Source organism: Canis lupus, chromosome 3 (genome assembly GCF_011100685.1).
Source record: "Canis lupus familiaris isolate Mischka breed German Shepherd chromosome 3, alternate assembly UU_Cfam_GSD_1.0, whole genome shotgun sequence".
Lineage (NCBI taxonomy): Eukaryota > Metazoa > Chordata > Mammalia > Carnivora > Canidae > Canis > Canis lupus.
In genome coordinates this window covers 84,582,252-84,600,996 of record NC_049224.1, presented here as the reverse complement: position 1 = coordinate 84,600,996, position 18,745 = coordinate 84,582,252, and the positions used below count along the sequence as shown (strand labels likewise).

Genomic DNA, 18,745 nt, shown 5'->3' with positions numbered 1-18,745 from the left:
CCTCCCCATTTGTTTTTTTGTTTTGTTGTTGTTGTTTTAAGATTTCATTTATTTATTCATAAGAGAGAGAGAGAGGCAGAGACCCAGGCAGAGGGAGAAGCAGGCTCCATGCGGGGAGCCTGACGCAGGACTCGATCCCAGGACCCCGGGATCACGACCTGAGCCAGAGGCAGATGCCCAACTGCTGAGCCCCCCCAAGGATCCCTCTTCATTTTTATTTTTAATTTTTTTAAGATTTTATTTACTCGTTCCCGTTTGTAAGGCTGCCTTTTATTACTACTGGTTCCTTATCCTCTTTACCAGCATCCGAGGGTATCAGTCTCCGTTTTCATTTTGCTGATTTAATGTATGAAAAAAGGCGCCTGGAGGTTGTTTTAATTTGCAGGGTTTCCATGGCCACAGATGCCCCCTGTTTTCCACGGGGTTCGCTGCCAGTCGCGTTCCTTCTCTGGCTATTCATGCAAACCTAAGATGAACCAGAGCGCCCTTTAGGGACTGTTGGTGTGCTTTGCCCATTTCTTTATCCCATCAACGAATATGGAGTGAACAGGTGCCATGAGGCGGGAACTTGGACGCGGGTTGGGTTCCCAGCAGCGAGCTCCCCCCACTGGGCTCCCAGCCTAGCGGGGGACACCCAAGAAGCACCTAGGTCAGCAGAGGACACGATGTCGCGCGGTGGTAAGTGCCATGAGGGAAAACAAAGCCAGCTTAGGGGGGTCAAGAGGGGCAGGGATCAGGGGAGGTGGCATCAGAGCAGAGATGGGAGGGAATTGAGGGAGTGAGGCTCAGGACTCCCTGGAGGAAGAACCTTCCAGATGGGATGTTCATTATGGTCTTCATGTCGTCCTCATTGCTCGATGGGAACTCTACTCAAACATAATGATGTTTGACTTACATCTGACTGTCAGCAGCTGCTGAGTGGAGCTGTCGCTGCCTCCCTTCCCCCTTTTATGTCGTAACTGGATCCCCAATGTTTAACCGGGTACGTGGCTGCCCAGAGCTAATGCAATGTTTTCCAGCTTCCTCCACAGCGAGGGACGGCTCCGTGACAGGGTTCTGGCCAACGGGGTGTAGGCCGCACGAGCGTGCAGCTCCTGAGAAGTATCTTTACAGGGAGCTCGCAGACCCTTTTCTTTCCTCTTCCTCGTTCCCCTGGCTTGGATGGAGACGTGATCCCCGGAGCGGGGGCAGCCTCCTTGTATCACGAGGCGGGTGGTCGAGTGTAGCAGGACAGGCTCTTAAAAGGAATCTGGATCCTTGATGGTCTTAGAATTTATGTACCCGTTGGCCCGGGACTCCTTACCTTTACACTTCATGTATGTGACAAAGAAAAATAAACCTACTTTATTAAGCAAATGTTACTTTGGCTTTTCTGCCTCTTGCAGCCCAATTCTTTTTTTTTTTTTTTTTTAGTTTTATTTTTTATTTTTTATTTTTTATTTTTTTTGCAGCCCAATCCTAACAAAAACACTGTGGATTCGAGTCTGCGTGTCTTAGCTGCTGGCGCTGCCTCACGCTATCCCTCCTCAGCTGTGTTCAGGCTACGTCACGGTGGCTTTCGCTTCTCTGACTCAGATCCTATTTCCGCAGCCTGCAGGTTTCCTGTCTGACTCCTTGCCTCCGACCTGGGGCCGAGCATTCTGGAGGGTCCGACGTTACCCCGCCTCCGAGCGGTCTTCTCCAGCCCACAGCCCCATTGCTCTGCCTTCTCCCTTCACTGCCACACAGCCCTGCCCTCCGATCCCGCTCCCTGGGACTTCATCAAATCGTCTTGCTTCTCAGGTGGAAGATACACCGCTGCCCAATTTCTCCCCGTGTCCCTAGGTCTCCACCTCCGCCGTAGCCCTGGTGGCCCTCGCCGCTCACGTGGGGAATGTCGTAGGCCTCAAAACCCATCTCCCTGCCCCCCCCCACACCAAGCCTCCCATCCCTCTTCATGCAGTAACTTGCATTTTTAAAACACAGACCAGGATGTCACTGGTCACCCGAAGCTCTCTAACCCAGTAGGGCCCTGCCCCTCCTCCTGGCTTCATCTTATACCCTTCCTCCTCCCGTCCCCCAGTCCATGCATGCAGGATGCGCTGGCTCCGGGCCCCCCTTGTCCCCTGACCCCCAGGCTGCGGGCACACACCGGCCTCTCTTCCCAGCCGCTCTGCCCCTGGCTTCCTCCCATTAGGCCTCACCCGCTGCGAGGGAGCAGGCTTCGCAGCCAACCCGCCCCTTGGGCCCGGACTAGACCAAGGGGCCCTGGTGGATGTCCAGATGTCTCCCGGTCTCTTCCTTCATTTCCTCTGCGCTTGCACAGCCCTCCCTCGGGTTCGTGATACTACGTGTGTGCCCTTGCCCCACTAGCCCGAAGCTTCACGAAGACAAGGACCGGGCCTGCTGCGGGCAGCTCTGTCATCAACCCCTCGAGGCAAGCACCCAGCTCCGTTCCTCGGGACCCCTGATGCATCAGAACTCCGTGGTGTTATCATTTCCTCTTTGCAGGTGAGGGAGATCCGTCCCACAGAGGCGGTACGTGCAGCCTTGGGCCTCTGTACTCACTGCATCACCGCATCAGCGTCACCCTAACACCTGCCACGTCCGACAGGGACCCAGAGCGGTTGCTGGCCGACTCCCACTCCCATCGGGGTCTCTGCACGGTTGCCGAGGGCCTGGTGAGCCTCTAAGACTCCAGGGCATGGAGTCGCCACCCGGTGGCGCAGCGGTTTAGCGCCGTCTTCAGCCCAGGGTGTGATCCTGGAGACCCGGGATCGAGTCCCACATCGGGCTCCCTGCCTGGAGCCTGCTTCTCCCTCTGCCTGGGTCTCTGCCCCCGCCCCATCTATCTATCTCTATCTCTATCTCTATCATCTCTATCTCTATCTCTCATGAATAAATAAATAAAATTTTTAAAAAAAAGGACTCCAGGGCATGAATCTCAGAATGGAATTCCACAGCGTGTGACACACACTGGGAGACACCCCTGGGGGCGGATGGTGGTAACTTGAGAGCCTGCGGGCAGACAAGGAGTCCCCCGGTCTTTCTTCGGGTCTCTGAGGACTGCTCGGAACAGGACGCCAAGAGGCAGCTGCCTGGAGGTGACCACGAGGACCTAGTGTGTGTCTCCACTGTGCAGCCTCCGCGATCTCACGTCAGCTGGGCTCCACCCTGGGCCTTTGTCCCTCTGAATGTCCAACGCCTCATCCTTAAAGTACAGATCGTAGTATGAACCTCACAGAGCCCTGTGAGGATCCCGTGGGATGAGGCACTGGTTGGAACGTTCTGGATGAACTCTGGTGACATGTCTGAGCCACACAAGCGCCGTTGATGGAGCCCCAGCTTCTGTTAGGACCACCTGGCCCTGCACCTCCCCGCCCCCCTTTGGTGTCCCCAACCCTCCCCAAGCCCCTTCCTCCTTCCTAAGTTAGAAGACAACTCGGTGGAGGAAGAGAGCTGTGGCTGCGCCTCTGGGGACGGCGGAGGCCTGGGCCCGTGTCTGCCAGCCAGTGTCCTACTCATTTACTGTCACTACCCAGGGACAAGTGCCCACCGTAGGAAGACAAGGTTGCCGCACACTGTCGGTCACTGAAGCCCTGAGGTTCCCAAGCATCCGGGGTGCGGGGGAGCTGACAACTGGGCTCTTGAGGGAACCTTTTAGAAAGCTGAGCCCGGCTGGCCTCTGGTCGACCCACATGTCCATTCTCTACTTTGGGATTGTCACGACTACCGAATCCATTAACTGGACTAAAAGTAAAAGCCAGTGGGAGCACGAGGGCCTTGAAATGTCTAAGCACCCGCAAGGCCGAGCTGGCTGATTACTGCTGAGAGGAGGGTCAGGAGAGCACTCTGGGCCTCCGCCCCCTCCCAGGCCCAGCGGATGCAAGGCCTAGAAATATAGATACTGTCTCTGCCTGTCAATAATAAAAGCTCGAGTTTGAAATTCAGTTATCTGAGGAAGCCAGGGACAGGTCAGGGAGTAATCAGGGCACCCCAGCCCCCAGCTGGGGATGTGGCGCAGGGGTTCCGAGCCCCTGGAGCCTCCCGCCTTCCGACCACATCGAGCACACTGCGAGCAGGCACTGGTGCTCGCCAGGTAAAGGCTGGGCAGACAGACGGGAGGGCGCATGGCACTTGATGGCATTTTATTGTTCTTACAGATGGAAGAAATTTAGTAGGAGCCTGAAACTGCGGGACCTCCAGACTGGCCGGATGGCATCGTCTCCTGGACTTACCTTGTGATGTGACTCTCTTGAGAACTCAAGTCTCCCGAGTGAAGTGCTCTTTCCAAGCCATACACAATGGCACCAACGTTGAAAGTAGTAGTCACAGCTAAGGTCATGGACTTCTGTTTCCAGAGCTTTCCACACACCAGCTCACGTGATCCTCACATTGACCCCCATGAGGTGAGAACCACCAGGATGCCCGTTTTCCAGAAAGGCTGGGCCACTCTGCTAAGGCCACCACAGAACACGAACGTGTCCTACTAAAGTTGTTGTTGATCACCTTTGGGTCTTAAGTCACCCTTGGAAACTCGATATTATGAGTCTCCACCGAAGGAGAAACTTGCACTCCTCGAGGCACACAGTTGCACACGTGGTTTCAGGAAGTTCGCGAACTTGCAGAAATCCAACCATAAACCATAGGTAAAGAACCAAGGTGACCATAACCTCTGGCTATGGAGTCAACCACATCTGGTTCCTTTCTTTTATTTTAAATACTGTTGATTAAGAAGTAATTCAGGAGTACATTTACTTTAGGGAAAAACCCAACCATTTGATATAATGTCCCTTTGACCAATTAATTCCAGGAGCTTTCCTTGAAATAACTATTGTTACCAGTTCATTTTATATCCTTTTTCTATCATTAAATACCCATCCATGTCCCCTTGGAAATTACACGGTGTCGCTGTGCGTTACAGGGCCATTTACCCAAATGATATTGTACTACATCTTTTTTTTTTTCTTGCTACTTGGTTTTTTCCCACTTAAGAAGATCATCTTAGAGGATTTTCAGCCTCTGTAGATCTTGCCATATTCTTTTAAGCTACTGTGTGGTAGTCCATTTTGTGGACGTGCCCCACTATCACTGTGTTCTTACTAAGTGCCTTTAAGTTGTTCCTGGATTCTTGCTCTTGCAGACATAACCACAGTGAACATTTTTATACACACTTCTCAAGCACACGAGCAGATGTTTGTCTAGAGGAACACCAAAACACTGGGATGGCTGAGTCACAGATTAGGTGCATTTTAAAAAATATAAAAGATACCACCAAATTTCCTACTCCCTCCAGCAATGTACCAGATCCACACATATCAACATCCAACCATTACTATTATCAATCTTTTCACTCTTTCCCCATATCATGAATGAAAAAAGGTACCTTGTGTTATTTTGCAGTTTTGATTACTAGCGATGTTGAGCATCTTTTTGTATTTTATTGTTTGTGTTTTTCTCCTGTGGATTACCTGCTTGTTTCTTTTGCTAATTTTTCTACGCATTTTCTTTCTGTCATTGATTTATGAGCTCTCTACTATTCTGTTACTGAATATTTTCTAACTTTGTGACAAATATTTTCTCTCCATTTATCCTTTGTGCTTGTGACCTACATCCCTGGATTGGAGTTCTGGCATTAACATTGACCTTCCGGATGACTTAAACACAGCTGACCCTTGAACAATGTGGGGATCAGGGGTGTCCATCCCCTCGAGCAGTTGAAAAATCCATGTATAAATCTTGACTCCCCAAAACTTAACTCTTTTAGCTTACTGTTGACCAAAGCCTGACTAATCACATAGTAGTCAACACATATTTTCGATGTTATATGTTATTATATACTACATTTTTAATAAGAGAAAAGAAAATTTTATTTAAAAATCATAAAGAAGAAAAAATACATTTATACTACTGTACTGAATACTGTATATAAATACTATACTGTATTTATATATATTAAAAAACACCTGTAAATTAATCCACACAGTTCAAACCCATGTTGTCCAAGGGTCAACTGTAAATACTTGCCCCTCCAAGCTTTGGAGTCCTCCTCTGTAAAATGGAAGTAGCATTGATCTGGAGGACTGTTGTTAGGGATTAAATGAGATATTGCCTATAAAACACTTGCCATATAATAAGTGCTCAAAAGTAATTATTATTATTCATCACTAATCTTGAGAGAAAAAATTTTTCTATGTATGAGCAAAAATAATGCCTGCCTTCACCTTTTACCCATTGGTTATAGATTTATTTTCTATAGGAAAACAGAAAGTCTGAGAGATCTTTTAGGATGAATAGTAGAAAAAAACATCATGTCTGATTTTGGTTTATAACTTCTACAGTAGGTTGTTTTATTTTCATTTCCATCCAATGTTGTAGAAATCCAATTGTTAGCACAGCAGGGAAAAGCCTGAATAGGAAATAAAATTCAGTTTTCATTGAAAAAATTTTAAAGCAAATTTATAAAAACATGTTTCAAAAACAGCCTGGGAAGATGCAGAGACTTCCTGTTTTCTTCTCCCCACCCTGTAACTTACCTACGAAATCACTATTCTTAAAATCGCCCATTTGTTCTGAGAGAGCAAAGAGCTCTTTCTGAATCTGAATATTCCTAAGACTCTTGTATGACCATGCTCTACAGGTCATACACCTTCCTATGAACTTAATTCCCCAAACAAGCCTCTAGAACAGATGAGAAAAATAGAATTTCTTCCAAACTTCTAAATGAACAAAATCTGGAAGAAATAAGACTTTCTTCCAAACTTCTAAATGAGCGAACAGAGGCTCTGAGGGCAACATCACCTTTGACCTTCCCAGTGTGACTTGGGGCCCCCTTCTAGGTGCCTCCATCCTGCCATTGTACGTATCTCTATCAAACCAGGTTAAAATCATGCGTATAAGCTTTGGTTTCCTCCCCCGGAACAAGTTGGTTATGAGCAGAAACTCTCCCTTCTGGCTGTGCATCTGTAATAGCCGCCTGGCATGAACGCAGGGCTGGCTGGCTGATGGCTGATGAGTGAATGGGTGAGTGAATATCACACTTGCAAAGAAGTGGAGACCCAGGTCTCCATAAGCCACATCAAACACTCCTTCTTTAGATGTATTGAAGATTTAAAAGAAAAAGTCTTAAATCATCATATGGTACAATTGACTTTTGGGGGGCGTGTCCATAGACTTCTACAAATTTTAGGGCATATATACAGATTCATACACTCACTGCCATAAGCGAGTGACAGAGCTGTTCCATCATCACAAAAAACCCCACTCTCTTGTTGCCTTTATAGGCGCATCCTCCCCTACCCCAACCCCTACAACCATGGGTTTGTTCTCCATCACTTTCCTCTTGTCTCTTGATAACGCTATATAAATGGAATCAGACAGTGTGGACCCTTTGAGACTGGTTTCTGTTATTCAGTATAAGGCATTTGAGGTCCACTCAAGTTGTGTGTATCAGTAGTTTGTTGTTTTCTTCTGCCGAGAGTACCTTTCCGTGTGGTTGTGCTATAGGGCATTTATCCATTCACTTAGAGAAGATGATTTAGGTTGTTTCCAGTTTGGGGCAGTTATGAGTAAAGCTGCTGTGAACTCTCATGGATTGATTTTTTTTTTAAGATTTTATTTATTTAAGAGAGTTTGAGAGAGCATGAGCGAGGTGGGGGGATGGGGGCAGAGGGACAAGCCGACTCTGCGGTGAGTGGGGAGCCCAACCCAGGCCCAATCCCAGGACACTGAGATCATGACCTGAGCCAAAGCCAGATCTTAACCGACTGAGCCACCCAGGTGCCCCTCATGGACAGGTCTTTATGTGAACTTAAGTTTTAATTTCTCTAGGACAAATTCCCAGGAATGATATTGCTGAGTCTTATGGTAAGCGTGTGTTTACCTTTTTAAAAAAATTACCAAACTGTTTTCCAGAGTGGCTAAGTCAAGCATTGTCACCTTGGCACCATAGAGCTTTTAAAGAAACTCTCTCCTTTTCTCCAGGCCTCCCCAAGCTCTAGGGCCGAAGAGACATCCATCCATCGTGGTATGAGGTAAGGAAGCCTTGCCCTCCTGGCTTTCACATGCACTCTCTTTCTCAGAACCAGATTCTTTCATTCTTGTTAAAAACCAGATGCTCAGGATTGGGGCCACACTAGGCTCTTATCAGTCATACTCTCCTTAGAACAAATCACATTCGGGGCTTTCCCGAGACTTGGTTCTGGAAATGGAGCAACCAGGAGGCGGTTGGGTATCTGGAGAGAATGAGGGGGGAAGGCAGAGAGGGCCTGAGCCAGGTTCAATGTCTGGAGCCACTTTTGCTCACGTACACTCTGCCTCTTGGTAGTGGGCCAGGGCGACCCCCACCCCACCCCTTCTTTTTCCTGTATGGGTCACCATGATGAGCACACTCCTACTGGTTCCTTCATGCAACCTTCTGTAGTGTTGTGATTAGCACAGAGAAGCAAGCTAGATGCTTTTATATTTAGATCCCATATGATGGCTTCTTTCTTAGGGTCTAAGTATGGAGCCTTCCTAATTCACCGCAGCGGTGGGGAGAGGCGAGGAGTCCTGATGTACCACAGGCTATGAGCTGGAAGATGGTCCTGCCCTCTAAACCTTTGGAAGAGACAGCGCTGCCACTTAGTATAATCTATGTGTAATATTTCAAGCCTCACGCTCTTTATTTTATCTGTGATTTTAAACATAGCCCTGGCAATGAGGTAGGATTGTGTCAGGCCTCATGGTCACAAATCGTGATGTTATGCGAATTGCTTCATTTCTTGACCAACCTCACAAACACAGGGGATGGAAAGGAGAGGTTCGTTTTGTCTTCCCCTCTTTGTGAAATCTCGAGACGATGCAGATCCACATTCTTCTAACGGCCCTTGGGCCACCCCTGGGGCGGCGTTGGTGGCATCCACGAGCGAAGCCCACCCAACGTTCCCCTGTGTGAAGCTGGGAGGGCCGCCTGGAGCCCCCCCTGCTGGCCCTTGCACCCCGGGGGTGGTGTTTCAGGTAGACCTGACCCCTGGTCCCTTCTCGCTGCAGTGCTCCTCCCTGACCGGTCTTGCTGGGATCTCCACATTTCAGGAAAGCAAATTGCTCACAAGCTTCACAGCTCAGAGACTCCTTCAGGCTGTGGCCCCTCCTCCACCGGCCCTGAAGTTTGCACAAGGGAAGCTCCTTGCCAGATCCCAACCTCAAAGCTTGGCCTCATTACCTTTGCCCTGGGGCTTATAGACTAGGGAGAAATGAAGAGGGAGGACCAGAGGATGGGATGGTGAATGTTATGGGGTCATGTCAAAAAAACCCATATGGGACAGTGGCCAGCAATTGCTGACCCCCTGCTCTAGGGAATGATACATAAGCCAGAGGAAGAGTCCTAGTCCCTATCATATCAACTCTGGATTACTTATATTTAGTCTTATACTTAGGCGAGAGATAAATCTATATCTTGCTTGGGCAGCTGTACTGTGGGCTCTCTGCTACAGCAGTCCATCCTGAACTTGCTTGGCTCCTGCCCTGATTTTATTAACTTGTACTTGAACGCCACCTTCTGAGAGGGGCCTTCCCTGACCACCTCACCTAAAATAGCACCATCCATCATCTCCAGCTCCTGACCTATTTCTTTGTTCCTATTACTATATGGCATTTAACATTGTATCTATATAGAGATATATAAAAGTTGTCTGTATCTCCCGGTAAGTTCTGTGACCACAAGGAAATTTCCCATCTGAATGTTGTATACCCACCCCTGGAACAGGTATAGCACATCGTCAGCACTCAATGAATATCTGATGAGTGAAAGATTGGAAAAAAAAAAAAAAAGAATAACCTTAAAGGATCCGGAAAGCTTGAAATATGAGAGACTAAAATTGAGATCTCAACTTTTCTCGTCTATCTTCCATCAGCCAAAAATATTTGAGTGTGTTCCCTTTCTATAAGTCTATTTATTTTTCTTTAAAATAAACTATGGAGGGATTTTTAAAAGACAAGAAGAAAAAAGAAATAGAACTTCTTGCCATCAATGAATTGTCTCACGAACATAGTTTGGAGTCCACTGAATTAGAGGTGGTGATAAGAGAGGAAAACCGAGACTAAAGTTGATACTGGGGATGGAGGAGAAATAGAGTCACTAGCAGTGACTTATTGGCTCATTCAAAAGACCTTTGAAGGCATCGTCTTTTCTCAAATCTTTGCTGATGCTACCTCTTACCTGGGTAAATGTTTCAAGGAGTCAACCATTCTGACCAAACAATGTAGACTCTGGGGGACGACTCCCGCCGAGAAACAACAAAAGCATATTCACAGGTTTTGGAATCAACAGGAAAAAAATTGTATACTTCAGTGGAAGAGCTTGAGGGTGAGAGTGGTCTCTGCTTTAGTTTCCAAATCATCTAGAGGGTGTATGTGCTACTCTTATTTTAAATAGATTCGCTTTCATTTATTAAACGCTGTCACGTGCCAAGCATGTGGGTTAAATTAAAAAAAAAAAAAAAAACTGATGGCAGGCAGAGGGGAGGAGGATTGGGAATGGGCAAAATGGGTGAAGAGGAGCCGGAGATCCAAGCTTCCAGTCATGGAGTGGATACGTCACGGGGATAAAAGGCACAGCATAAGGAGTATAGTCAATGGGGCTGCAAGAGCACCGCGTGGTGCCAGGGGGTAGCTATACTCGTGGGCAGCACTGCATGATGTAGAAACCTGCCAAGTCACGGGGCTGTACACCTGAAACTTATGTACCACTGTGTGTGTCAACCAGACTCAAATAAAAAACAAACAAAACAAAGACAAAAACAAAATCCCAAGGGTCTCAAAACCTCGGAAGCATCACCTTCCTTTTGAATGGGGGGCACAGGGGAGGGCGCGGGAAGCAGGAGGAAAGCACAGATATGGAATGAGTCCTGTCGCTTACAGAGCATAGAAAACGTTTTACGGGGCACTGAACATTCTAGAGCCTGACACTGGCGTTATTAGCATCACAGGAGTGGTGAGCAGCTGCTCCCTTGAATATTTACCTTGCAATCCCCTTGGCCTTCTCTGGCTCCTGTGTTATTGGCAACTTGCCTCTCTTACAGGAACTGACTGCCCAGACCGTCCCAGCCCGCTCTTGCCTCTGGCTGCACCGAGAGGGACTTTTATTTGTCATAAACATTTTTCACACTGTCTGTGCCCTCATGTCTTTCCTCTTTGCTTTATTAAAACTGGACATACTGGGGCACCTGGGTGGTACAGTCGGTTAAGCGTCTGACTCTTGGTTTCGCCTCAGGTCATGATGTCATGGGTCATGAGATCGAGCCCTGAGTCGGGCTCCATGCTCAGCACGGAGTCTGCTTGAGTCTCTCCCTCTCCCTCTGCTCCACTACCCCCAAACCCTAAGCATGCACTTTCTCTGTCTCCAAAATAAATCAATAAATCTTTAAAAAGAAACAAAAAAACCCACATTAAAAAAAAAAACCTGGATATACTATCACTGAGTGGTTTTTTTTTTTTTCTCTCTATTCATATATTGAGAAAGAGCTTGTTACTATAATTACTTCTTCCAGGACTCAGGTATGCGTCCCCAGGGCCTGAGTCAGAAGGCAGACTGTGGAAGTGACTAGGAAATCCTATGCTGGGCTCCAGCCCTCCCTCCATAGTCATCTTGCTGAGCTTGGATCACATCTGCACACTTAACTCTAGCCTGGGATGAGTGTTTTCCCAAGATGATCCTCATTCCTCATGTAAATAGGGCCTTTTTAAAAAAAGATTTTATTTATTTATTCATGAGAGACACACAGAGACACAGGCAGAGGGAGAAGCAGGCTCCATGGAGGGAGCCTGATGTGAGACTCAATCCTGGGACCCCAGGGTCACGCCCTGGCCCGAAGGGCTCAACCACTAAGCCACCCAGGCATCCCTGTAAATAGGGTCTTGATCTGATTCTTCCCCTACTCTTCCAGATGCATCTAAATTCTAGAATAAACACCTGTGGGGGTCTTCAGAAATATGTTTGCACACACAGAGTGTGCACCATTTGGTTGAAATAGCAGGGCTTTACGATCAGCAAGATTGGCAATTGAAAGTGATTTCATCATGTTCTCGGTGTGAGACCTTGGCCAAGTTACTCAGGCCTTCTGAGCCTTGGGTCCCTTATCAGTATGTGACAGAGAAAGAAGGACAGATATTAGATTATTAGTATTAACCCTCTTCTACACGCACCTACACATGCACACACATTGCACATCACAGTATCCTTGAAATGGGCAAGGATCTTTGTCTGCTTAACCAGGGCTCTGGATGGGTTCCATCAGGGTGAGAGGTAGAGAGAGAATTAAAGAAACCAACTAAGGGAGGCCAATTATTTAAGATATGAAGGGACAGTGGTGAGTCAGACAGGAGCAAACAGGAGACTGTTTCATGGCCAACTACAAGGACAAGGGAATTTTGGAGCTGGGCCTTGGACGGTGTGTCATTCTGGGTATTCAATGAAACAGACACCGAGATGGAATTAGATATACTGAGAGTTACTGGCTTGGAGGGGGATGCCTGTAGGATAAAGAGGAGAGGAAGCAGGAAGTGTAGGAGGGAAGTTGGACATCTGTGAAGAAAGAGGGAAGGAAGGAAGATTGGATAAGAAGAGACTCGGTCAGCAGTGCAGCTCTGTGCTGCCAGGCTGATGGGGAGGAATGGCTGGGCTCTAGGACACCCAGCAGGCTCAGTCATCAGCTGGGAGCACCCAACGAGAGGATGTCCTTGTCATGGGTCCCGTAGGTGCAGCCCCTCAAGGCTGTCAGCTGTTACACGCATCACATACCACAATAGGCTCTCTCCTGATGGGAGATTAGAGAGGCGTGCTCCCACGTCTGCCACAGTGAGGCAAAGACAGCCTCCCTGTACGCCGTCACAGCTGCAGGGGTGGTGGTCACCGTTGCTGTGCTAGTATCCTATTGCCGCCATCACAATTACTGCAAACTTAGTGCCTTGAACCAACACAAATGTATTACCTTCCAGTTTTGTAGATTAGAAGGCAGATGAGAGCCTCGGGCTTAAAAGCAAGAGTCAGTAGACCTTTTTTTTTTTTTTCCTGGAGACTTTGAGAAGAATCTTTGTCTTTCCCAGGCTCTGGAGGCTCACGGTCCCATTCCTCCATCTTCAAAGCCAACCACAGCAGAGTCCCTACATCCCATCACGTGGACCTTCCTTCTTCGGTCCCATCTCCCTCCCTGTCTTTCCATTTCTGCCTCTTAAGGACCTTGTGGTTGCATTGGGCCATTCAAATGATTCAGGATAATCTCCCCATTATGAGGCCCTCAATTGCATCTGCAAAAGCCTGTTTGCTATGTGAGGTGACATCTCAGCAGGTGCCAGGAATTAGGACATGGACCTCTTTGGGGAACCATTATTCTACGTCTCACAGTGGTTGGGGGTTTTCAGTTCTGATCATGTGTCCCATCAGAACGCATAGAAAAGGAAGTGATCTGTGTGGCAAAGAGGTGAACTCCAAAGTTGGGTTTGCATCAAGGATCATACCGGAAGTTAATGATGGAAAATCTTACAAGCCATTTCCGAAAGATAGTTTTGCTTAGTCAAAAACTGGAACAAGGGGGTGATCAGTTTGAAGGCAGAGGCAGCCATCAACAACTCCTTCTGTGAAAAGAGCACAGATGTGACAAGTTTAGTGGAAGCTAGTTCTTTGTGTCCAACACCTTTCTCCCACAGGGAGAGCACACGATGACCATCCACATGATCACAGCTCCAAAAGAAACACACTTACAATGAAGGCTAACATAACCTATGCAAGAATGACAATCTGGAGATGTAGTGAGTTTTTAAAATATTTCATGTAAATTCAATTTGCCCATATAGAGCATAACACCCAGTGCTCGTCCCATCAGAAATGTAGTGAATTCACAAAAGATTTAATTATTTTGCTTAAGAGTAGTCATTCACTCTTTGGGGGAAATTCACTGAGAATCAGGACTGGGCGATGGCCTCCATCACTGTTCACAGCTCCATCAACATCACAGACTTCACACTAGAATAAAAAGGCGTGAATGTAACACATGGAAGGAGGTCTTTAGCCCTGGCTCACACCTTGGTCAACATCAAGGAATATATACTGGGAGGGAAATGCTCTGGATATAATGAATCTGAAAGGCTCTTTAGCCACTGCTCGGTGTTGACTCTCTACTGGGACATTCATATTGTGGTTGAAACCTGTGACTGTAATGGGCATAGCTTTTTGCAAATGCTCAGACCTTACTAGGCACCGCATAATGAATAATAAAGATGAAACTTATGAGTAGAATGACTTCAGAAGGCAGAGCCTTCAACTATGACGCCAGCCTCGCGTCGAATGAGACAATGCATATCAAAGAGAAGCCTCTGAATGTCATCATTGTGAGGAGTCCTTCAGGCAGAGTGCAAACCTCCAGCGACATCACAGAATTCACACTGGGGGAGAGGTCTGTGTAGGTAACGGATGCAGAGAAGCCCGTAATCAACATCAGCAATTCCTACACTGAACAAACCCTAATAATACAAGGGAGGCATCTTTGGCCAATGTCACTCCTCACTCCTATCAGAATTCAGACGAAAGTATGAGAAATGGAACTTATCTTAGTTATAAACGTCACTGATTAAACATCAGAAAATTTACAGCGATGGGAAACAACTGAGTTCAGCACTGTCTTTTGCCATAGCTCAAATTTATTGACAAGTAGAAAAGTCTTACTGGGGAGATATCCAAACCACAGAACAAGTGAGTGACTTGAAGACCCAGGCAGCAAAGCGTGTGAAATGTGAAGAAATTCGTTTATTTATGGAAAAACATGGTTTCCATTACCAGTTCATAATACATTTTGGTAATCTTTTGTCTTGGAGTAAATATTAATGGACACGGTGGTCAAAAGTAGGCCTTGTCCTAGTGCAACAAGCGGAGAGGCAATGTCTTTGTTATAAGGAAAGCCTACTGGATTTGTCTTTAGAGGCTTTGCCTTTTAGTAACTTCTATGCTAGGAATCATCGATTAGTTCAGTTTTTAACACAGTTACGATTCTATTCTAAATGGCTCTGGAGAGATTTTGAAGGACGAATCACTGCAGAATTAAAAAGTTTCCAGATGAGTGAAGGGATGATGAAGGTAAAGAGGAAGGCGTGGGATGAGCCTGCAAGAACCTGGTGACTCTAGAGCAGATGGTAGGGTCATGATGGTGAGGAGAATTATCTCATGGGGAGGAAAAAAAAATAAGGAGAGGGGCCAAGATGGCATTCTGTGGAGCCTAAGGGAAATGTTTCCTTCAGTGTCAGGACCCATGTCAAGAAGCAAGTGAGACCAAGGCGAATGGGAATGAAGGGTCCACGTGCTTGGGGAAGACCCCAGCAAGACTCGTATGTAACCCACAATGAACATAACGCTTCGCGGTTATAAAATTGCTTCCCTTGACAGCAAATTTAATATATTGTATAAGGAAAAATAACTTTTTTTTTGGAAAAACGTGAATGTTTTCTATCACAGGGAGAAAAGATTTGAGAGTGGAGAGGAGAGAGGACCAGGGAATGTCAGGTGGCTGAGAAGGTGTGGCGTTGCGGGGAGGAAGAAGAGAGAGGTGACTGGGCCCCTCTCTGATGGGGAGGATATTGAGTTCTGGAGAGAGGGTCTAGAGCCGTTGTGCAATGTTGCTCCCCCCTACCACCACCACGTACTTCCACATCCTGCTCCCCCGCATGTTCATGTCGCCTTCCATGCCATCAGGTGGGATTTGTGCTTCTTTTAAGGTGGCCTTGTTTTATTTGGATTATGTGTAAAATGGCAATAACATCTACCTTTCAGTATTATAAGAAATAAATAAAGCAAATAAAGCAAAACGTGAGGAATTGCACGACACACAACCTATCGAGCACTGAATATGGACCTGTCGCTATTCAACGTGGTGGGAACAGAGCAATAGACAGAACAGATATAATCCTGGCCCTTGTGGATCTTAGTAAGTTCTCATTTTCCCTATCTTCCTTTCCCTAATCTCAGGGGGTATTCCACGCCACCAAAAGGAAATGTTTGACCTCGTTGCAATCCTGATTTCACACCTGCTTCGATGAGCAGTCTCCTTGATTGATAGAATGTTGCTGATTAGTTATGATAATAATGATCTTGGCGGCTATTTGCTGCGTGTGCTTTGGTCTCCATGTGTTAACACACTAAATCCTCACAGCATACCGATAAAGCGAGGGTTCGTGTTACCCCCATTCTAGAGGTACGATAACGGGGCACAGAGGGCTTGTTTTGGCAGAGGTGGCATTTAAACCAGATGTTGGCCTTTAAAAGCTGCTATTTTCCCGAGACATCACGCTGCCACGGGAGTGAAAAGTCCTATTCCCTCCGGAGAAATAAGCATTATCTAATGACCCTGCGCAGGTAGCCCTGAACAAGTTAAATGTTGGACAAATGTTTGCTTTTCATAAAGCAAACCTTAATGCCTTTATCTTTCCAAATGTGTGTAGTGCCGACTCAAGGCCATTCAGGGAGCCAGGGAACAGAGGCAGGCCGAGTAAGCCTTTATTTACATTTTGAGAAGAGTTCAGCATTTTTCTTGTCTACAGAAGAATGCTAACATCTGTCTTTGGAGCTCATTTTGGGTTCTCACTGCTGTTTGCTACTGCTGCCCCCAATCCCTGGCGGCCGAGGCTGAGCGCTCCCCTTGGTCTCAAGAACACCGAGACTTCCCTGGCTCCCAGTTCCAGACAGATATTTCTTTCCTATGCCAACGTCAAGAGTAATTCTTCAACAAATTGTCACGTTGCTCCATCATTTTGAAGTCTGTGGCCCCGGCTGATTTTTTTCCCACTGCCGTATTAATTTCGTATATGACATTCCTGGTTTTGGATTCATTTCTTTTTTTTTCTTTTGCTCATTTAATTTTTTCCTTCCTATTATTCAAGGTCAACAGTGATATTAATATATTTGAATCGCGCTCTCTGAACTACAAGTGTTTTCATTTGTATAACTTGAATCCTCTCAACATGAGTGAAAACTCAGGAGATGAGTTTTCACACATATCATGTAAATGAGAAAACTGAGGCTCAGGTGGTTTTGGTGATTTGTCCTATGTGACTGCAGTGGACATTTGTTGTTCCTCTGGCATCTGCCCCTTTTCCTGATTTTTATCGGAGTCAACTTCCGCCGTCTCAGGGTGTAAGGTCCTGGTGAAGCTGAGTTAGCCAATGGTTCTACAAGTGGATGTTAGACTAACACACCATCCAAGAACCCTTGAAAATTGGTCAGTGAGCCCCACCCCCACCCCCTCAGATCCACCCTACCTCACCCTGGGAGTGCCCTGTAGAAGGGCCTTCTTTTTCACTAGACATTAAATTTTAGGTGGGACCACAGGAGGAAAGAGGTGATGGAAAATACTGTTGATGCATAACTGGGGACACAGCTTTTGTGTAACTGGGATCCTGCTGGAAGTCGCGTTGAGAGGGCCAATACGCCTGGCCTACACCAGTGAGCTGGCTTTCTGTGACCGAGTTCTGGTCATAACCCCCGTCCTCAAAAGTAGCACAGCAGGTGTGACTCAGCTCAGCTGGTTGTGGGACTGGTGTGTTTGCCTGCTCCAAGCCACCTTCAATGGGCTAGTGGTTCCACCCCTCTGAGTGTGACCGGAAAGTCTAAGAGGCCACTTCATTATGATGTCACTCCCTCCGCTCCCCCCAGCAGCTTCCTGTTTATCCCAGCAGGCTGCATCTCTACTTGCATAAGGTCCCTCTCTAATATATTTCCCAGTGATAAAAGCAGAGTTTAAAATGTCCAGCCTGTAAACCCAAGGTCATCTTTTCTTCATTTGGAGGAGAAGGACGATGTGCTCTCATTTTTCAAGAGCTTCCTTTATCCTTCTTGAGAACTAAAAAATAATAGTTGATGGCTTTGCGGTCACATCTTCCCATTCCCTGAGTACCTGAGAATCGGTGCCATCCAGCCTGCGTGGTTGGAATACGTTCCGCTTCTAAATATTCTCGGCCATTCTTTCTATTTGTAGATCCAGAGATTAAAGAGACAACCGTAAAAGCTGCTGACCTTAGGATGATATTTTTTGCGTATTTCTCTTGCATATTGTTTTCTTCTCTTTTATTATAAAATTCGCACATACTTCCTGCACTGATTTCAGATAAAGAACACATAATTAAAAGCACAAAACACTCTCCATTAACCCACCTTTCCCTGCCCAACTCTCCAGAAATAATTACTGTTCACAAATTATATTTGGATCTTTCCTGATAATTGTGTATGCGTTTCAAACATATTCTCTGAAAAAAAAAAAGGTACATATCTGTATAAAAAATATTCCTTTTTCTCATTCTCAATTTTCACTTCTTCAGTGTAGCAGTAGGGACTCTTTAGATTGTTCTGTGATAGTTTTGATTTTTACTTAGGAATATGTGATGGACACTTTCCAGACGAGCACCTAGAGTTCTACTTCATTTTTTCCAAAGGTTGCATAACGGTGATAGTTTATTTATACCATAATTTAATTAGCCCTTCTCCAATTGATGAGCACCTAAATTTTGTCTGTTTTTTATGATTATAGACAATAAAGCAACAAGTATCCTTCTGTACATATCTTTACACACTGGTGCAACTATTTCTAAAGGTTCAGCTCTAAGAGTGAAATTTTGGGGACACGGATTAAACACATATATTCATATATTTTTGAGAGATATCATGAAATAATGCTCCAAAAAGGTTTTATCAGTTGATGCTGTCATCAAGCACACAAAAATGACTATTTCTTAATATGCTTGTCAATAC

The 18,745-nt window shown here is 46.3% G+C and overlaps 1 long non-coding RNA gene across 1 annotated transcript; it reads right to left on the bottom strand.

Annotated features, from left to right (window-relative positions):
• Window positions 1-6,337: 6,337 nt before the first annotated feature.
• On the bottom strand, window positions 6,338-13,558 carry LOC119876113. Its single transcript, XR_005356450.1, has 2 exons — window positions 12,948-13,558; window positions 6,338-6,388 (listed from the first exon to the last, which is right to left on the bottom strand). It is a non-coding gene; the product is annotated as an uncharacterized LOC119876113 (long non-coding RNA).
• Window positions 13,559-18,745: the final 5,187 nt, after the last annotated feature.